Genomic DNA, 19,935 nt, shown 5'->3' on the forward strand with positions numbered 1-19,935 from the left:
GGAGTCCAGACTTCAGTCAACATAACAAAAGGAACATGTGTAAGGGAGGAGAATTCATGTCTTTAGTAAATGCTTAATCACATCGAAGTTGCAATTTACAACATATGTGTTTACACGAAGGCTAGGTTGCAAAGGAAGAGGTACACGTATGTAGAGCCCGGTACTCTGCAGTCTTCAATTGGCATCTGGAAACATTCCAGAATGCCAGCTAACGCGTGACCACACAGGTGCTACAGTGTCCTAAGGTAGACACAAGACAAGTACAGTAAATTACAACACATCTCCCCTCTTACAACAAGGTAGCAGAAAAGAGAAGTGCACACATATAAATAAATAATGAAGCAACATATAGACTGTACATGTACAAAAAAACAAGAAATAGATGTTGTATAAGTGAAGATAAAGCTGAAAATAAACACTATGGGTATAAACAATGCAGTCTTCAGTTGTGTGCAGAAGAGTACCCACATCAGGAATTGTAAGCAAGAAAATGCAACTTACCAAGCTAAATCACTTAAAGTGAAACACTTACTCACAAATATAATCCGATAACTTCTTCAGCAACACAACTGGCCACCCTGCTCTATTGGTGTTGGAGTATGGACACTCCAGTCATGTAGAGATTGCAGACTGACCAATATGCTCACACTCCTCTTCCCACCACCAACTTTTGTTCAGCGAGACTGGACTTCCACCATTAGCATTGGCAGAAGCTTCTGCACGTACTTTGTGTTTGCACAAGGCCATTGATGAGGAATGCCACACTTTGCCATCAGTCAGCAAGGTAGAACTGCAAAATACCTTGCTGATGGAAAGTGCTGGGGAGAACCTGTTGCCCTTACCAACATGACCATTTATTTTTTTAACTCTTATGTTTCCAACCCTAAGTTGAACAGGTCTGCAATTATTTTTGGTGTCTTACATTTTCTTTGTAAGACTCTGGGCTTTCTCTAAATTGCTCTTGATACCTGACGCAGACCAATTCACTCTTTTGGCAGCATTTAACAACCCCACATTATCCTTTGACAGGGCGGTTCTTACTCTCTTAAGATCAATAGGGCACAAACCGGTACTGCTGCAAGGTGTGATTCAGAATGTCCACAATGTTTTGAAGACTTCAGCTCTCCATGCAAGGTTATTATTACACGCCAGCTGAACAATACCTTTGTTGACACGGTTAATCTATTCAACTGCACCGTTTCCAGCAGGGTGATAGACAGCAGTGGTCTTGTGCGATATACCATTCCTGTCTAGGTAGGATTTGAATGTTTCTGAAATGAACTGGGGACCATTATCAATAACAAAATACTTTGGTAAACCTTCCCTGAAGAACACTTAATCGACACAACTTACAATGTTGTTGGCATCAGTTTTCTGAAAACAGTCCTACCTCGGGCCATTTTGAGAAATGGTCAATAAGAACTAGGACAAGAACTTGTTTAACACCCTCCTGGATGGGACCCATGATGCCAATGCCCACCCTCTGCCATGGCATATTAGGAGACGATAAGGGCTAAAGGGGTGGGCCTAAATGTGACCTGAGTCTTGTCAGCATTATCGCACAGCACACCATCTATGACCATTCTCTCAATCTCAGTGGTTATTCCAGGCCACCAATACCAACTCTTCAATCTACTCTTGGTCTTGTTGATACCCACGTGCCCCTCATGGAAAATCTTTTTAATTTTTGGTTATCAACAGTCCAGCTTCAAGAGATGGGTCTTGCTTTGCCTCCCAAAATGGATGTTACTCCTTTGGGGTGACACTTCACAGGCCACATACTAGCAACCATCTCTATAACCCTGCATACCAAAGCGTCTGTGCTTCGTTCCAGTTTCCACTCTTCAGCGGAAATCCCATGCAACTCCTTGTGTATGCTAGTCACACAGAAATCGTCATCCAATGCGCCATTGCAGTCACTGACCAGGACCGGTATGCGGCTTAGCAAATCGGCTACCACATTCCTGACACCAGGCACATACTGTACTTCTTAATGAAAATCAAATATGCGAACAGACATCCATGCCAGTCTAGGAGACGCGGCATACAGCCCTTTGATAGTCATAACTTTGGTCATTGGTTTGTGATCGTTGCGTAAAACAACCCTTTTGCCCCAGATAATCTGACGGAAATGCTCAAGCCCCCATACATATGCTAAGGTTTCCCGCTGTAGAACAGAGCAACATTCTTCAGTTGGTGTAAAAGAGCGGGAAGCAAAATCAATGGTATGCTCCTTGCCAAAATCACCCTTCTGGGAAAGAACCGCTCCAAGGCCTTTACCTCTATCATCAGTTGTGACAATATTGCATAAAGTAGGATCAAAACCTTGCAAAGGTGGTGGGGCTGTGCATTAATTATCCTTCAATTTGCAGAATGCATTGCGACATGACTCGGACCCTACAAACTTACTCTTAAGCAATTGTCTTAAATAATAAGTCTTGCAAGAAAAGTTTTTGATGAATTTGGCAAAAAACTCTACTGAACCCAGAAAAGAACGTAGCTCCTCCATATTCAGGGGTTCGGGAGCATTGCTAATGGCATCACAAAGATCTTTTTTTAGGCAAAATGCCTTCAGTAATGAATGACCCAAATAAGTCACCTCCTGACATGCAAACTTGTACTTGCTATGTTTAGCCATTAGCCCTTGCCTTCGAGAATACTTAGCACCTGAAACAGTTTTCTGCCATGGTCATTCCTGGTTTTACCCATAATCAAGATGTCGTCCTGAAACAAAAGTATGTTTTCAACACCCTTGAAAATCTTGTGCATCAGTCTCTGAAACATAGCAGCAGCCGGAGCAAGGCCAAACAGGACTCTTCAAAATCTATAACACCCAAACCGAGTGATAAATGTGGTCAAATGCCTACTAGAGTGATTTAAGGGCACCTGATGGTAAGCATATGGGAGGTTGATGGTAGGAAACCATTTGATGCCCCTGGTGAGAGCTAACATCTCACTGATTTGTGGCAAGGGAAGCTGGTCTACAATAATATTATTGTTAAGATCATGTAAGTCAACACAAAGTCTCAACTTGCCATTGGGTTGTTTAACTACTAGCAAGAGAGCCACCCACTCAGAAGACTCCATGTTCTATAATCCCTTCGCTGAGCAGATTAACCAACTGTTCTTTGACATCATTCCTGATGGCAAAAGGAAGGTTCCTGACTTTGTGAATGGATGGAATGGCACCCTGTTTAACGCACATTTTATGCTGGAACCCATTCAACTTGTCAATTGATCCGGAAAACACTTTGGGAAATTCTGTCAAAATCTGCTCCGCAAACCCCATCTCAGGCTGAACTATAAGAACAGGATCAGGACTGTCTGGGTCCAAAATGATACCGAGACTTCCCTGATCAATCCAACCCAAAACAGAAGGTCCTGTTTTAGACGCATGCAACTTCCCTTTTGTTTCTCTGTCCTTGAAATTGAACAAAAGCTTCCTGTAACCACACAAATCAATGGATTAATCAGTGAAGCTTTTGATCAGACATATATGGGTTTTTCGATTGACTTCCCAATATCTGTGCAAACTTGACATCTCGTACATGTTTGTTAACAATTGTGTATGGAGAGCCGGAATCGGCTACAATTGAAATACCAACACCACCTATAAACATTTCACACACAAGTTCCATCTTCTTGAGTCTGTAAAATGTCCACTTGTAGCAACACATCTTCCACACTAAGCACACACATTCAAATCATCCTCGTCAGATGTGTTAAGGGCATTAGCGGCTTCCACCTCAATCTTGATGGAACTGGATGATTTCTTTTTACATACTTTATGAAAATGCCCCACCACTCCACAAAATTATTACTTTTGTTTTCTAGCAGGGCACAACTTCTTATTCGCTAAATGGTTCAGACTGTAGCACCTACGACATCGTCTTTTGGAAATAGCAAAACTTCTCTCGCTCGATGAGGCGAGACACTGCACCTTATTCCTTGGTTTCGACGAAGACTTGTTGTATCCAATTTCAGCTACAATACCCTTCTGTCTCTTATCTTTACCTTCTATAAGAACAGCCTTGGCCCATCTCCCAATCATCTCAGCTCTCTTCACAATATCGATAACAGTCTGCAAGGGACTTTATCCTTTAGCCCGCAACTGCTCCTGAATGCTTGAATTAAATGCCTGCATTACAATTTGGTCTCTAATGATTTGCCGTAAGGATTGCCAAACCGACAAGAGAGCAAGGTTCTTCAGTGCCAAAATGCAATCTTCAATAGGCTCCTTCTTCCTCTGCTTTCTGTGAAAGATCTTGTATCTGTCTACAGCAGCACAAACAATGGGTTTGTAATACGCAGTTAAATTCTTCAAAGTATTTGTATAACCGTCACCCTGATCAGCTACCCTAGGCTTTTTGTTAATTCGGTTATAAATTCTAAGGCCACCAGCACCAAGACAATGTAAAAGGATCCTTCGTTTTATTTTCTTGTGTAAAATCTTCACCTCCCTCAAAGTTTGCTGTGTAATTAGAGAAATGCTCTCTCATTGCTCCCATTTGAGCAAAGGCTCACCACCTGCAGGAAAGAGAGGCTGAGGTGGAGAAAGGTTCATTAGATACACAGAGGCCATAGCACTGAATGAGTGCATACAAAAACATAGTAGAACGGTGACTGAATAGTATGGATAGCTGTGAGAGGAGCAAAAACGCAAAGTATCAGATGAAAGAAGTTTTTTTTATTAACTTAAACATGCACACTTAAGAGCTGTGCCTGTCAGCGTGGGAATAAAGACAGGCAGGTGCTAACAAAATATACCATGCAAAACATACGATTCCTCTAGGAACAATAAAAATTACTTAACGAAGATTGGCAGAATAATCTGTGCTGATCAGCGAAGGTTCCCACGTTTAACGGATAAAATCCTGAAGAATTGAGTAAGCCGTTCAAGAAACAGGATGAGGGCAAGAAAAATTCTTATTCAATACCAAAGCGCATACCCATGTGAGTATCACTACCACTCCGTTGAAGTGCTTGCTGGCAACGCCAACTGAAAGATGGAGGTGCACGTAGGCAAGTGATTGCATCGAAAAATGAGCAGCGTGCAGCATGTAGAACTTCACAAGGCGCTGACGTAATAGAAGAAGATCCAGGGTACCCTGCAAGCAAGATCGGCAGGAGAGATCGCACGGCCAAGCAGATGATCTAGTCCTAAACAGAATACTGTGACAAGCAGGATTCAATTGCAGGCCCGTCAGCGCACGACTGTAGACAGTTAAACTGTCCCAGACTTTGCTTCAAATGGGCACTCAACGTCTGTCAGAACATAGCAAAGCGGTACTAACCTCACCGTCCCTTATGTAGATGCAGCAAGCTGTTGATTTCAAAATAAGTTCTGTCCAAGTGAAATCACACCACAAACTGGGATCCATCAAGCAGTGGTCAAAATGGCACAAATGGGTCAGTTCGAATGTGTTGGAACTAGTCATTACTGTGTAAAGACACTTCACACAGTTGAAGTAGGTCTCTTTATTAAAGTATCCAACACATAATTTACATGAAGGCCAGGTCGCAAAGGAAGAGATGCACTTCCGTAGAGCCCGGTACTCTGCTGGCATTTGGCAACTTTCCAGAATACCAGCTGATAACGCGCGACGACACAGGTGCTACAGTGTCCTACGGTGGACACAAGACAAGTACAGTAAATTACAACAGTGCATAATTGCTGAGATCTCATCCTCCAGTGTGTCCTCTTCCCCCAAGACAATTGCTCCAGTGGTGCTCTGACATCATAATGCTAAAGCAAGATGTCATCTGACATGAGGGCCACGCAGTTGCCTAGCAAGCAATAGGATACATTTATCTTGGTATTGAAATGAGTAGCAGGGTAGACGGGATGATCAACTGTAAACTAAGATGGTAACATGAAATTAATTAGGGCATTTTCTGGAACTTCTAAATTTGTATGAACGTAAGTTTGAGCATAGGAGTCTCAACTTCACTATTGCTGAACCGGTAGGAATTGGTTAAAATGAAGATGGTAAATAGGCTATTCATAGTTTTGATTATTCTCACTAACTGCAACATAACCCTTCTGCTCTCAACTTTTCAGCTGCCTTAATTGCTACTGGTGTACCATATCCTAAAAGAAATGAAGTGAGAAGGGTACCCTACCACTTGGCTGGCTAAAAGATCCATTTATCGATGTCCTAATGTACATGCTACAGCAGTTTAGAGAGTGTTAGCACATGAGGCATGGGATTCAGAGAAGCATGCAAGGTTAAAAACACAAATTGAGATATGAATTTCTAATGAGCTGTTGATTTCCACATTAATACAGACTCCATAGTACTGATCTGTTTATGCTTTCTAAAAAATTTGTTGTATTGCATATAGTAAATGCACTAACAGTGCACTCTTCCATCTGCAGATTATACTGAATGACCAGAAGGGGCAGTGTTTCACGACAGATTTTCCCTGCATTGCCGAGACGAAAGAAAAAAAAGACGTCTTCCGGCATACTGCTCCATTTTACCAAGTTATATGGTAAGTAAAATTCACAATCTTTCCTTTGGTCATTAAACAGAGGTTCACAGCATCTGAATGTCCTCACTAACTTATAGTGGGGGCCTGATGTTTGAATATAATTTCTGTCAAGACTGAAGTACTATGGATCATATTGTGTTGGTCATGATAGTCGATAATACTGTCTGCCTTCAAGACTACCAAAGCCTGCTTTAGATCCTGGTGCTAGCAATATTCCATCCAAGGAAATTGCTGCCTTTGAGGCTTGAATGTACAATCTTACTTTAGAGCGATGGTCTTACTTTGTGACGAAAGGAAGCTCATTTAACCTCTTCCCCAGCACTCTGTATGTTGGACTCTGATACTCAAAATGGATTATTAAGGATAATCTCTGTTTTTGTATCTCATCACACTTTTAAAAATGCCCCAGTGCTTTCACTGGTTCAGACTGCTTTACTATTCCACCTCCTACTTGCCTTGCAGTAATTAATACAGATAGTAACCTAGGGCATAATTGCTGATATCCCATCCTCCTGTGTGTTTTCTTCAACCAGGACATTTGGTCCAGCGGTGCTCTGACCTCCTAATACTAAAGCAAGATGTTGTCTGACATGAGGGCCACTCTGTTGCCTAGCAAGCAATAGAATAGATTTATCTTGGTATTGAAATGAGTAGCAGGGAGGACAGTATGTCCAACTGAAAATAAGATGGTAAGATGAAAGAAATTAGGGCATTTTCTGGGACTTCTATGTTTGTATGAACGCAAGGTTGAGCATAGTAGTCTCGACTTCACTTTTGCTGAACTGGTATCTATTGGCTAAAATAAAGATGGTAAATATGCTATTCATAGTTTTGATTATTCTCACTAACTGCAGCATAACCCTTCCGCTAGACCTTAGAAGGCCCCACTAGACCTTAGAAGGCTTGATGTCTTAGCACAAGCAGGTGTACCCTAGTTGTGTCAATTGTGGGTTAACCTTGAAGACCTGTCCACCACAATCCATACTGAAGTTCATCTCCAGTCTTGCGGGCAGGTCTACGAAGCAGCACACCCTAGAGCAACAGTGATCCAGTCACTGTGACTCTGTCACTGAGGTCACATGAACCTTGAGCAGGTTAGGGCGGTGCGAACGGTGTGACCGCACTGGGTACCTATTTCGGGTGGGTGCATAGTGTTTGCAAGTATATTATGGTTTAAAAAAAACTTGCTGCCTCCTTCCTGGCCTCCAGCAATTTTCAGAAACAATAAAAATGTCATGATATCTTTGGTGATTAATGTTCTTCCTAGAGAAAGATCCGAGTTTTGTCTAGTGGAAGGGTTGACTCCTAGAAAGGTAGCACAGGGGGTTAATGTGCCTGCTGCAAAGAACATGTGCCCTGCAGATCACAAAGTGCACTGCTTTAATGAGGGGACCATGATGAATGGTCATTTAATGTCAGCTGTAGATGATGGATCCCTGAACAGTGTCATGTATGTGCATGTTTGCATTGTGCTGAGGGGATTACCAGGTAATTGTTCACGCAGCTCTCTGGTGGATGTCACATGCGGTTTTTCTGAGTCCCCAGATAGATTATGCAGTCTGTGTGTTCTCTTTTGTACTGCCAGTCACCGGTGTATTCAACTGTGTAGCCTTGGACCGTGTCATGTATGTGCATGTAACATGCATGATCGAGGTAACTGTTAGCGGCGATACTACGTGTCTCTCGGTCCTCTTTCAAGTGTTTGTCGTCCTTTTTCCCCAGCAACCCTCTGACCCCCCCAGGGGCGGCAATCTGAGGGATAGCCCCGGGCACCACAAGCTATAGCTATGCCTCTGCTTGTCAGCTGCCTTAATTGCTACTGGTGTACCATAACCTAAAAGAAATAAAGTGAGAAGGGTGCGCTGCCACTTGGCTGGCAAAAAGATCCATTTATCTATGTCCTAATGTACGTGCTACAGTTGTTTAGAGAGTGTTAGCAAGTGAGGCATGGGATTCAGAGAAGTATGCGAGGTTAAAAACACAAATTGAGATGTACATTTCTAATGAGCTGTTGATTTTCACATTAATACAGACTCCATAGTACTGTTTTTTAAAATGCTATATATGAATTATTAGTCACAGATAACAAACAAAAAAAGCATACATAGCACAGAGAAGAAAAAGAGGGAAAAGGAGAGAAGAGCAGAAATAAAGAGAGAAAAGTGAAGAGAATATCGAGCATCAAAACAATAAAAAATAGCATATACAAAATCATGAACATAGTATTTGTCCAATCCCAATTGGGAATACTTATGGGTGGGTTTAACAATAATCCATGACAAGAATAAAAACCGAAACAGTGAAGCAGTTAGTTCCACTGAAGTCTTGACCAGACCCTCCCAAATTTCACCCTTGAGCGTAGACCCCGAGCTTTAGCTACCGCCAACTCCATTTCATAAACCCCCCTCAATAATAACCAAAAATCAGTAATCTTGGGACACAATGCGTTAATCCAAGCCCTAGCAATACACAGTCGGGCAGTGATAATAATGACTGAGACTAAGGAAATGGATAAATAGCCTGGGTCTGCTATTCGCCCCAAGACTATTTCTTTCTCAGTCAATAGAATCTCCTTGCCGGCTAGCCTACTCAACACACATGACATCGTAGCAAAACGTAGTTAATCGAGGACACGTGACAAACATGTGTCTGAGATCAGCAGCATACTCCTTACATTTAGGGCAGTATGACTTCAATGAGACCTGCAAAGTAGTCCATTTCAAGATGATCTGTGGGCTATAATATAGCATGAACATGGTACGATGTTGCAACTTTAAATTAATTGCGGTAACAGCAGAGTTAATTATAGCCATTGAGTCAACAACTTCTTCTATATTGATTTCCATTGTAAACATGCGAGTAAGTTTAGCTGCAATCTGCGATCCGTCATTTCCACTTACAGACCGAAAACTCAGGTAAATTTTCCCAATCTGACCCTGGCCAGAAGTCTTGAAGATAGCCCGCAGTAGCTCTGAAGTACAAGGGAGGGCAGATAGGCCCTTCCCTTGTATAAAATAGTCCCTGGCGTGCAGGTACTTAAAAAAAAGAATTGTGGGATAGCCCAAATTCCTCTTTTAAAGAGGAAAATGACCTAAAACCATGTTCATCATACAGCTGCCCTAACCATGTTATTCCACACTGTTGCCAGATCCTACATACCGAATCCGAGAATATGCCCGGAAACCTAGGATTGTCCCACAAAGAAATAAAGTCATGTAAATCTGGTACAACAAACATTTTACCAATATCTTGCCAGATACGATAAATGTGTCTAACTATCCTAAAACAGACTCTCTTAAAGTAATTAGGGTCCGACATATGGTGTAAAAGAAACCCAGTATTTGGACCATATGCGAGCTGGTACGGAAGCCATGTTTTGACCACATTAGGTCCCAAGAGTAGACTCTGAATAAGATTCAGAAAGGCTGACCAGAAATAAGTATTAAAATCAGAGGAGGAAGCCGCCTTGCTTGTATGTCAGCTTTATATATTTAAGAGCTCTTCTGGCTCTTCGATAGCTCCAAATAAAACTTCCGATAACAGAATCAAGCCGTTTAAAAAAAGACATTGGAACTCGTAAAGGAATAGAACGGAACAAATAAAGAAATTTAGGCAGAATGTTCATTTTCACTATATTGCATCTCCCAATGATAGTCAGAGGCAGCCTATGCCATCTACGCAGGTCAGCTGTGATTTATTTTTTATTTTTTACGCAATGGTTCATAATTCAAGGCCATAAAGTCCTCAGTGCGACCACTAATAGACACCGAGATAGATAGTGGAGGTAGTTAAACCTAGATGGGGTACTGCGAGTGCTGGCACGTACTTAAGGATATACTGCCTTTTATTTATATTAAGCTTATAGCCAGAAAAGGAACCAAAAAGTTGTGCCGCATGTGTTAATACGACTATGGCCACCTTGTGCCGGGTAGTAAATACAGCAATATAATCTGCATAGGCAGTGACTTTTAACGTCATACCATTGAGAGATACTGGCGAGATAGAAACATTCTGAAGGAGATGTCTAATGAAAGGCTCAATATAGAGAGCGAATAGTAAGGGGGAGAGCTGGCACCCCTGACGCGTACCCCGTTGGATACTAACCGCACTAGATGTACAACCGTTAAGTTTAATAACAGCAGAAGGATTATGATAGTCGCTGAACCGCAGAGACAAACCTCTGACCGAGGCCTAGAGATAGCATAGTACACCATAGAAACACCCAAGCTACTCGGTCGAAGGCCTTCTTGGCATCCATCATTAGCATGCCGATCCGCTGACCCAAGTGACCAGCGACATCAAAAGCTGCAAAGGCAGTATTTGTGTTACCGTGCCCCTTCCGGGGACAAAGCAATGCCGTTCTTCTGAGACCAATAGATGTATAAATGGGACTAGACGAGAGGCAAGAAGCTTTGAAAATATTTTTGCATCCGTGTTAGAGATATCGGTCGGTATGACCCTAAGTCTTCTACAGGTTTGCCCTTTTTGGGGAAAACCACAATATTAGTTCCATTCCATTAAGGAGGCGTGTCCCCTCCCTGTATTATGTCATTAATCAACTCAAGGAGAGCTGGCATCAACAAGTCCCTGAAAGTTTTATAGAACTCGAGCGGGATAGTGTCCTCACCCGCCGCCTTGCCGCTGGGCAAAGCCCCGATTGCTAAGTTCAATTCCTCCAGGTCAGCAATGCTCTCTAATCTCAAGTATGAGACACATCCAAAGAAGATAGAACGCTCTCTCGTAAATAATTCATGGCCACCTGTTGGTTATAGCTACTGGATTCCTTATATAGGCTAGCATAATTTTTTTAAATTGCTCGGCTATATCCTCAGACTTCGTATTGGTAACACCATCTACCCCGTTGATTATCTTAATGCGTGATTTAGCCTTCTGGTCAGCAAGTTGGTAAGCCAGTACCCTTCCCACCCTCTCCCCATACTCATACTGCAAAGATCTAAACTTAAGGAAATTGTTGGTGACTTTATCCTTCAACCCTCTGCTGAGTTTTGCTCTGACTTCAATAATTTGGACGTAAATGAGTGGCTCACTAATAGCTTTTGAGGCAATTGCCAGGGCATGTTGCTGCTCTAACTCTATATACTGCCGATGTTCGTTACCCAGCTGAATACTATTAAGTCTATTCTGCTTAACTATAAACTGTACAGTAGCCCCTCTCACACATGCTTTTAAACAATCCCATACCAAAGCGAGGGATGAGGTGTACAGTTTGTTAGCAATATATTCCTTCAGGACCAGATGCATGTGGGCGATAAAAGCAGAATTATTTAGAAGATGCCGAGGGAACGAAAATTCCCTATCTTGACATTGTCTGGACGAACCAAAATGTCCAAAGAGCATGATAGAATTATGGTCCGATGTTACCTTTGGGCATACAACCATTGATGCGTTGGCCAAGAGCCTATTAGTAAAAATCATGTCAATCCTAGAGTATTGTTTATGGAGATGAGGAAACAATTAAACCCAGATATTGTAGGAAACTATGTCCTCCAAGCATCATCCAGTTGGTGGATATGTAATAGATCTCGTATTGCAGCCCTAACCCGGACCATTCTAGCTCTTGCAAGCGTGTTTGTGGTATAAATTTTGTTTATCTAAAATGCAGTTAAAGTCTCACATTACAATGAGATCACCAGCCCAATCTAAAAGTTCAGAATTCAGATGAGAAATAACCTCAGGACAATCCATATTAGGGCCATAGACCATACATACTGTGACCTTCTTGCCAAAGATAAAAAGTTGCACAATTGCCCACCTACCCCGACTATCAGCGAGAGTTCGCAATACAGCTATTTTAGAAAATGTATCCTTCAATAAAGCGACCCTCCCTTATAGAAGCCGTCTGAAGTACAGACAATCAAGTCCTATCCAAGCTGTTTAAAGAAGTTTCTATCTTTATAGGCCAGATGAGTTTATGCCAGTCCGACTATTTGAGGCTTGAATCCTTTAAGCTCTTCAACTACCAATTGCCTTTTACTGGCCAGGATCTGCCCACAAACATTCCAGCTCATAAATTTGAATCTTGACAATTCCAAAATTTGAGAATACTAATTAATTTCTCCTCCTCCCATTGCTCATTACAAATTTTGAATATTTTCTGTGCTACTTTAACAATGCCATGACTATTTGACCCCGCCAAACCCCCATCCCCCTCTGTCCATCCCCCACCCTGTTTCTTGAAAAAGGAATCACCCCCCTTAAAGCTGTCCTCACCCGACAGCAAATGAAGGACGCCACGACCGCCCCCCCCAAGAGACCCCCGTCATGCCCACATACCATACCCCCATCCACACCCACGCAGTACATAAACCACAGGAGAAAAAAGAAAGAAACAGCCCTTTTGCAAGACAATGAAAGAAAATAATTTTTTCATCTTTACATTAGTGCAACCCGGGTGACCATTCCAACCCCCCTACGCTAACAAAAAAGACATCAAGCCGAGACATTCTATTAATCAAGGATTGGGGGTGATTTACCAATTAGCCAATGCCTTTTTAGCCTCCTGCTCACTTAAAAAAAAGTATGAGCGACCATCCTTGAGCACTTTAAGCCGAGCAGGCTCCTGCAAAAAACCTCAGAGCAAACAGACTTGAGTCCATGAGCTGACGAAACTGCCATCTTTTATCCATAGATGATTTGCACAAATCAGATCTCACGAAGATTGACCTAGTCGACTTGGACAGGAGCTGTTGGTCGGGCATTAAAGAAAATGGCCTGACGGAGTAGGAAGTTACCCAGAAATACCAGAATGGGCCTGGAGAATTTTGTTTTGACTTGAGAGTTTGATGACGGGAATAATGGGAGGTGATGTGCTCTTGGAACCAGCGTTTCCATATCCCAGTCCCCCAAGTCCGGGAAAGCTTTCTGTAATAAGTCCATGACGAATGCACGAGGGTTAGAGCCATCCCTCCCTTCCGGTACCCCAAAAATCCTCAGGTTATGTCGCCGCTGTCTATTTTCAAGATCATCGATCTTTAGCTGCATGGAAACCAGCTGTGACTCCTGTGAGGTAACTACCTTGACTGTTTGAGTATTGACTTCACCCACGCTTGCCACCCTCTGTTGTAGTTCAGTAATGTCAGCTGTTAAGTGATAAACCTTGGTAGTGACCTCCGATAGTGCCTTTTTGATTTTGATACTGTCCACCCTCACCTGTTGGTAATAGGCTTGTGCTTCTGCTCTCTGAGTAATTAAAGCCTGCATAATATTGGAAAGTGAGGGCTCGTCACCCCCTCCATTTCTTCCATCCAGATGATTCTGCTCGGGAATATATCTTGACACAACTTCTGCAGTGACCAAAGGACCTTGGGGGAGAGGGAGGGAGGGAGAGGTGAGAGTCAGATACTGCAGGTGGAATGTTAAGCTCAGCTGGTGTTGATCCCTTAGAGTAGTGGAGGGCCCCATCAGCAGTGCTTTGACCGTAATCAGTGCCGGCACCCGCAGCCGAAGCTTGTGCATAGTCTATATTGTATGCGCTAGTAACAGCCACGGTAGAGTTATTAGATGGTAAATGGGCAGGAGGGCGTGAGACCTGCCGTAAAAAACAGCGAGGTAGCCAGCGAGTCTGAACGATTCAGCGGAGTAGGGGCCAATATATCACCCTGTAAGGCTGAGTTGGATAATCTGGAGACCATATTTCTCACTTCGCCCTTTGATGATACCCATTTCCGTAGCGGGCTTACCCCCAGACCAGTCTTGGTAGAGCTTGCTGCACCCTTCAATCGACCAAGTGCATCTGTAATCTGAACCTTACTTCCAGTACCCCCTCGGCCTCTACTACCTTTACCAGTCTGACCTGATTTAAGGCCCTTGTCTTTAGGGGTTCTTCCCCCCCTCTGGATTATTGCCCCCTGGGCTATGCACAGCATTTTTATTGACCCCGATACGGACATCACCATGACCAGATGAAGCAGGGTTCACAAGAGAGTCCAAATCCTTCCCAGATTCCACAACTACGTTTGCCTGCTCCTTATTGCCTCCAGTTTAATCACCAGTAATGTCTGTCAAGCAGTAGCCATCGATACGTGGACTAATCTCCTACACAGTTCCATTGGAATAACCATACCCTTCATTATTTAGACCCTCGAATTGGGGGACACATCCCAGAACTGGAGAGATGATCCCAGTCTCATCAAATGGCAGAGAGGGAGATCAAGAATCAACCGGGACTGGATCCACTAAGCTCGCCCCCACAGAAGGAGCCTCCATTCTTGGATTACTAATGGATTCCTCCACACCCCCCCAGCCCTCATTGACTGCAGCATTAAAAACTTCGGCCATCTGAGCAAGGGGGGCAGCAGATTCGGAACCACAGGACCGGAGAAGTGCTGTAGCTTTCCCTGAGCGTAGAAGCTTAAGAATAGGCTTCCCCACTTGAGGGTCTATTAAACTGGCTGGAGCATTATTACCTATCAAAACTCTCCGGGGCATTTTTACATTGTCAGTAACAGTCTGTTTCAAAAACAGTCTGACCTTCCAAACAGTCCATTGCTACAGGAGGGCCACCGCTTTCTGCTTGAACCTCTATCCGCCCTCGACGAGTTGTCCGTGGGGGAGCCATCACTCACAGCTTCTCCCTCAGCAGAGATTCAGATCCAAGCATCCATCTATCACAACCATCGCTTCTACTCCTGCATTTGTTACCGATCACCCAACCGCCAGCAGGATCACCACAAGCAAAACCAGGAGCATGGGAATCCAGCAATAGGAGCCGCACCAGTGCTTAGAACGGCCTCCTAGCTGTAAACCACCTCACGGCGCGAGCGCCGTGAATCGCACAGCTGATGTGAGTAAGCCGGCACATCTGTCAGCTCACAGGCCGGAGAAGGGGTAGGTCAGCAACGTTGAAACCGCCACAGCCCACGTTACCGAAAAGAGAAAGCCGTAGGTAGCTATTGTCTTCGTCTCAGCAGTATTTCTTTCAGTGTTCATTCCCCATTTTAATCGTAAAGAAATAATCAGCTGCTCACGTTGCCGTCCTGAGGATATAACTATTAAGTCACCACCGGGTGGTGGGTGGAGGGAGAGGCATCACGGCAGGCACCCGAAGACCTCGGGAGAGAGCAGATGTACGTACTTCAGCGGCAGATGTAATCCGCCATCTTCCTTTTTCCCAAGATAATCGACTCCATAGTACTGATCTGTTTATGCTTTCTAAAAATTATTTGTTGTATTGCATATAGTAAATGCACGAACAGTGCACTTTTCCATCTGCAAATTATACTGAATGAACAGCAGGGGCAGTGTTTCACAACAGATTTTCTCTGCATTGCCAAGACAAAAGAAAAAAAAAGATGTCTTCCCAATTTATATGGTAAGAAAAATTCACAATCATTCCTTTGGTCATTAAAAAGACGTTCACAGCATCTGAATGTCCTCACTACCTTATAGTGGGGGCCTGTGCTTGAATATAATTTCTGTAAAGATGGAAGTAATATGGATCACTTTGTGTTGGTCATGATAGTTGATAAGAGACTGTCTGCCTCCAAGACTACCAAAGCCTGCTTTAGATCCTGGGGCTAGCAATATTCCATCCAAGGAAATTGCTGCCTTTGAGCCTTGAATGTACCATCTTACTTTAGAGCGATGGTCTTACTTTGTGGGACGAAAGGAAGCTCATTTAACCTCTTCCCCTGCACTCAGTATGTTGGATTTTGATACTCCAGATGGATTGTTAAGGATAATCTCTGTTTTTGTATCTCCATCCCACTTTTAAAAAGGCTCCAGTGCTTTGACTGGTTCAGAGTCCTTTAACATTCCACCTCCTACTTGCCTTGCAGTCATGAATACAGATAGTAACCTAGGGCATAATTGCTGATATCCCATCCTCCTGTTTTTCACCTTCAATCAAGACATTTGGTCCAGCGGTGCTCTGACCTCTTAATGCTAAAGCAAGATGTCATCTGACATGACTGCCGCTCTGTTGCCTAGCAAGCAATAGGATACATTTATCTTGGTATTGAAATGAGTAGCAGGGTAGACGGGATGATCAACTGTAAACTAAGATGGTAATATGAAATTAATTAGGGCATTTTCTGGAACTTCTAAATTTGTATGAACGCAAGTTTGAGCATAGGAGTCTTGACTTCACTATTGCTGAACTGGTACAAATTGGTTAAAATGAAGATGGTAAATATGCTATTCATAGTTTTGATTATTCTCACTAACTGCAACATAACCCTTCCGATCTCAACTTGTCAGCAGTGGCGTAGCTAGGTGGGGGGCGGTCCGCCCCAGGCGGCACTATTTTGGGGGCGGAAAAAGGCATTCAGATGAGGCTCGGCTTGCTTTCGTGAACGTTCGGGGACGGGCAGAAAAGGAATAGGACTCTGGCAATGCCCTCTTCTTTTTTGTGCTGGCAGCTGTCTCCCCCCCCCCCGACCCCCCCCTCTCGTCCTATTATTCCCTCTCTTTCTGTCTTGCTCCTCACTTACTGAAAACCGTGACTTGAAGAAACGGTTCACAACCTCTTTCCTTCTTTCATTTAGTTGCTTCCCGGTGAAATGGATCCAAAAGAGAATAACACTCTTTCCGGAAATGCCCTTTTTCTGACATTTTTCTCTTCCAAAGTGCAGCGGGATGGAGAGAAATAGAAGGTTATTAGAATGTTCGCTACAGGGCTTCCAGCCCGGCATTTGACTTCGCCGCTGTACTCGTATACTCACGATGTGTCGTATTGTTTGTTTCTATGCATTGCAATAATAATAAAAACATTCTAAACCTAAATATGAAAAATAAATACATAACTAAATAAAGCAAGACAGAGTGGCTGCAAAGTGGCCAGATTGGTTTTATTTACATCCAAATACATCAGCCTCACTTTACAGAGTTTGCCAGTGAAGCGCTACTTTTGTTTTCTCGTCTTTCTTTGAACAGCATTGTTGTCCCCAGGTGGGGAAGTGCACCATTCCTGGAGGTACTGCAATACCTGGTTGATGGGTGGATTGGGAAACTAAATGTGTACCATGGCTCTGTGTTTATGGATGTGGTCTTTTTAAACCATACTGCTTACGTTTATTAAGGATATAAGCAATGGACATTGAAACGGTTCCCTTCAGGGCCCTCTAGTCATGCCCTTAACTTTTCGGGTAAAACTACTCGCTGATTTCTGAATAGTGAGTGAGAGATCGTTAAGGTAACCATGTTTCTGCTTACATTTCACATCCTTTCCTTAATCTTGCATTCCCTAAGAGTCCGATTCATCAAGTCCCATTGTACTCGCACTTTCCAAGTTCTTGTTAGCTATGTGGTTGAAGAGGCGCCAATTAATTGACATTGAATGTCAATGATTAAATACACTTAAATGTATCTTTTTATAAAGACATTCAATGTTCCTATGAATTATATCTTTTAAAATGTAAATGGTTTTTAATCATGCTTTTATTATACTTTACCTTGTATTTTGTTATGGCCAACATGGCCGAAATAAAGAACCTTTTCATTTGATTTGTTTGCTTTTACTTTTTTTTTTTTAGGCAGCATATTACTCTCATTAAGTGCATAATTTGAATTGAGCCACATCCAAGTGTTTATAGCGGGCACAATTAGGTTGTAGCTGAAGGCAGTGCGAGTTTCTCTCAGTGGGGCAGTATGGTGTTCAGTGGGGGAGAGGATGTGGCACTATGGCCAGAGCTGTCGAATTTGGAACTGGGGAACTGGGTTCAGCCTTCATGACCAGTCTAATCTACTGAGGGAGCATATTCCCATGCTAGACCTTAGAAGGCCCCACTAGACCTTAGAAGGCTTGATGTCTTAGCACAAGCAGGTGTACCCTAGTGGTGTCAATTGTGGGTTAACCTTGAAGACCTGTCCACCACAATCCATACTGAAGTTCATCTCCAGTCTTGCGGGCAGGCCTACGAAGCAGCACACCCTAGAGCAACAGTGATCCAGTGACTGTCACTGAGGTCACATGAACCTTGAGCAGGTTAGGGCGGTGAGACCGGTGTGACCGCACTGGGAACCTATTTCAGGTGGGTGGGTAGTGTTTGCAAGTATATTATGGTTTAAAAAAAACTTGCTGCCTCCTTCCTGGCCTCCAGAAATCTTCAGAAACAATAAAAATGTCATGATAACTTCGGCGATTAATGTTCTTCCTAGAGAGAGATCAGAGTTTTGTCTAGTGGAATGGTTGACTCCTAGAAAGGTAGCACAGAGGGTTAATGTACCTGCTGCAAAGAACATGTACCCTGCAGATCACAAAGTGCACTGCTTTAATGGGGGGACCATGATGAATGGTCATTTAATGTTCGCTGTAGATGATGGATCCCTGAACAGTGTCATGTATGTGCATGTTTGCACTGAGCTGAGGGGATTACCAGGTAATTGTTCAAGCAGCTCTCTGATGGATGTCACATGCAGTTTTTCTGAGTCCCCAGATAGATTATGCAGTCTGTGTGTTCTCTTTTGTACTGCCAGTCACCGGTGTATTCAACTGTGTAGCCTTGGACCGTGTCATGTATGTGCATGTAACATGCATGATCGAGGTAACTATTAGCGGCGATACTATGTGTCTCTCGGTCCTCTTTCAAGTGCTGCTTGTCCTTTTTCCCCAGCAACCCTCTGACCCCCCCAGGTGCGGCAATCTGAGGGATAGCCCCGGGCACCACAAGCTATAGCTATGCCTCTGCTTGTCAGCTGCCTTAATTGCTACTGGTGTACCATGCCCTAAAAGAAATGAAGTGAGAAGGGTACGCTGCCACTTGACTGGCAAAAAGATCCATTTATCTATGTCCTCATGTACGTGCTACAGTTGTTTAGAGTTAGCAAGTGAGGGATTCAGAGAAGTATGCGAGGTTAAAAACACAAATTGAGATATGTATTTCTAATGAGCTGTTGATTTTCACATTAATACAGACTCCATAGTACTGATCTGTTTATGCTTTCTAAAAAATGTGTTGTATTGCATATAGTAAATACACTAACAGTGCAATTTTCAATCTGCAGATTATACTGAATGGCCAGCAGAGGCAGTGTTGCAGAGGAGAATCTCTCTGCGTTGCTGAGACAAAAAAAAAAGAAATCCAATTCTTCAGCCTTCTCCATGCCTCTATCAATTTATATGGTAAGTCAAACTCGCTTTTAATCGTTTTGCTCTCATTTAACGTATTTCATAGCATCTGATGGCTCTCAGGACCTTTCAGTGGGGTCTTCTGCATAAATATAACTTTTTAAGATGGTAGCAATATTGATTAACTGATAGGGATGTGCTAAAATGAAGAGGTTAGAATCTGTTTCTCATAGTTTTTATTATTTCCACTAACTGTAGCATAAACCTTCCTCCCTTAACTTATCAGATCACTGACTTGATATTGGTGTACCATAACCTAAAAACTCCAGTGAGAAGGGTACGCTGTCACTTGGCTGCTAAAGAGATCTTTCTATCTACGTCCTCATATAGGTGCTAGAGTTGTGTAGAGAGTG

General features: G+C 43.0%; 1 long non-coding RNA gene across 1 annotated transcript in view; it reads left to right on the forward strand.

Moving 5' to 3' along the window:
- LOC146789738 (uncharacterized) overlaps positions 1–19,507 on the forward strand; it is a 92,217-nt gene extending 72,710 nt beyond the window's left edge. Inside the window, exons 2-3 of the long non-coding RNA XR_014969858.1 lie at positions 6,380–6,495; positions 19,459–19,507. This is a non-coding gene — a long non-coding RNA (uncharacterized LOC146789738). The remainder of the gene's footprint in view (positions 1–6,379; positions 6,496–19,458) is intronic.
- The last annotated feature ends 428 nt before the right edge of the window (positions 19,508–19,935 follow it).

Source organism: Triturus cristatus, chromosome 10 (genome assembly GCF_964204655.1).
Source record: "Triturus cristatus chromosome 10, aTriCri1.1, whole genome shotgun sequence".
NCBI lineage: Eukaryota > Metazoa > Chordata > Amphibia > Caudata > Salamandridae > Triturus > Triturus cristatus.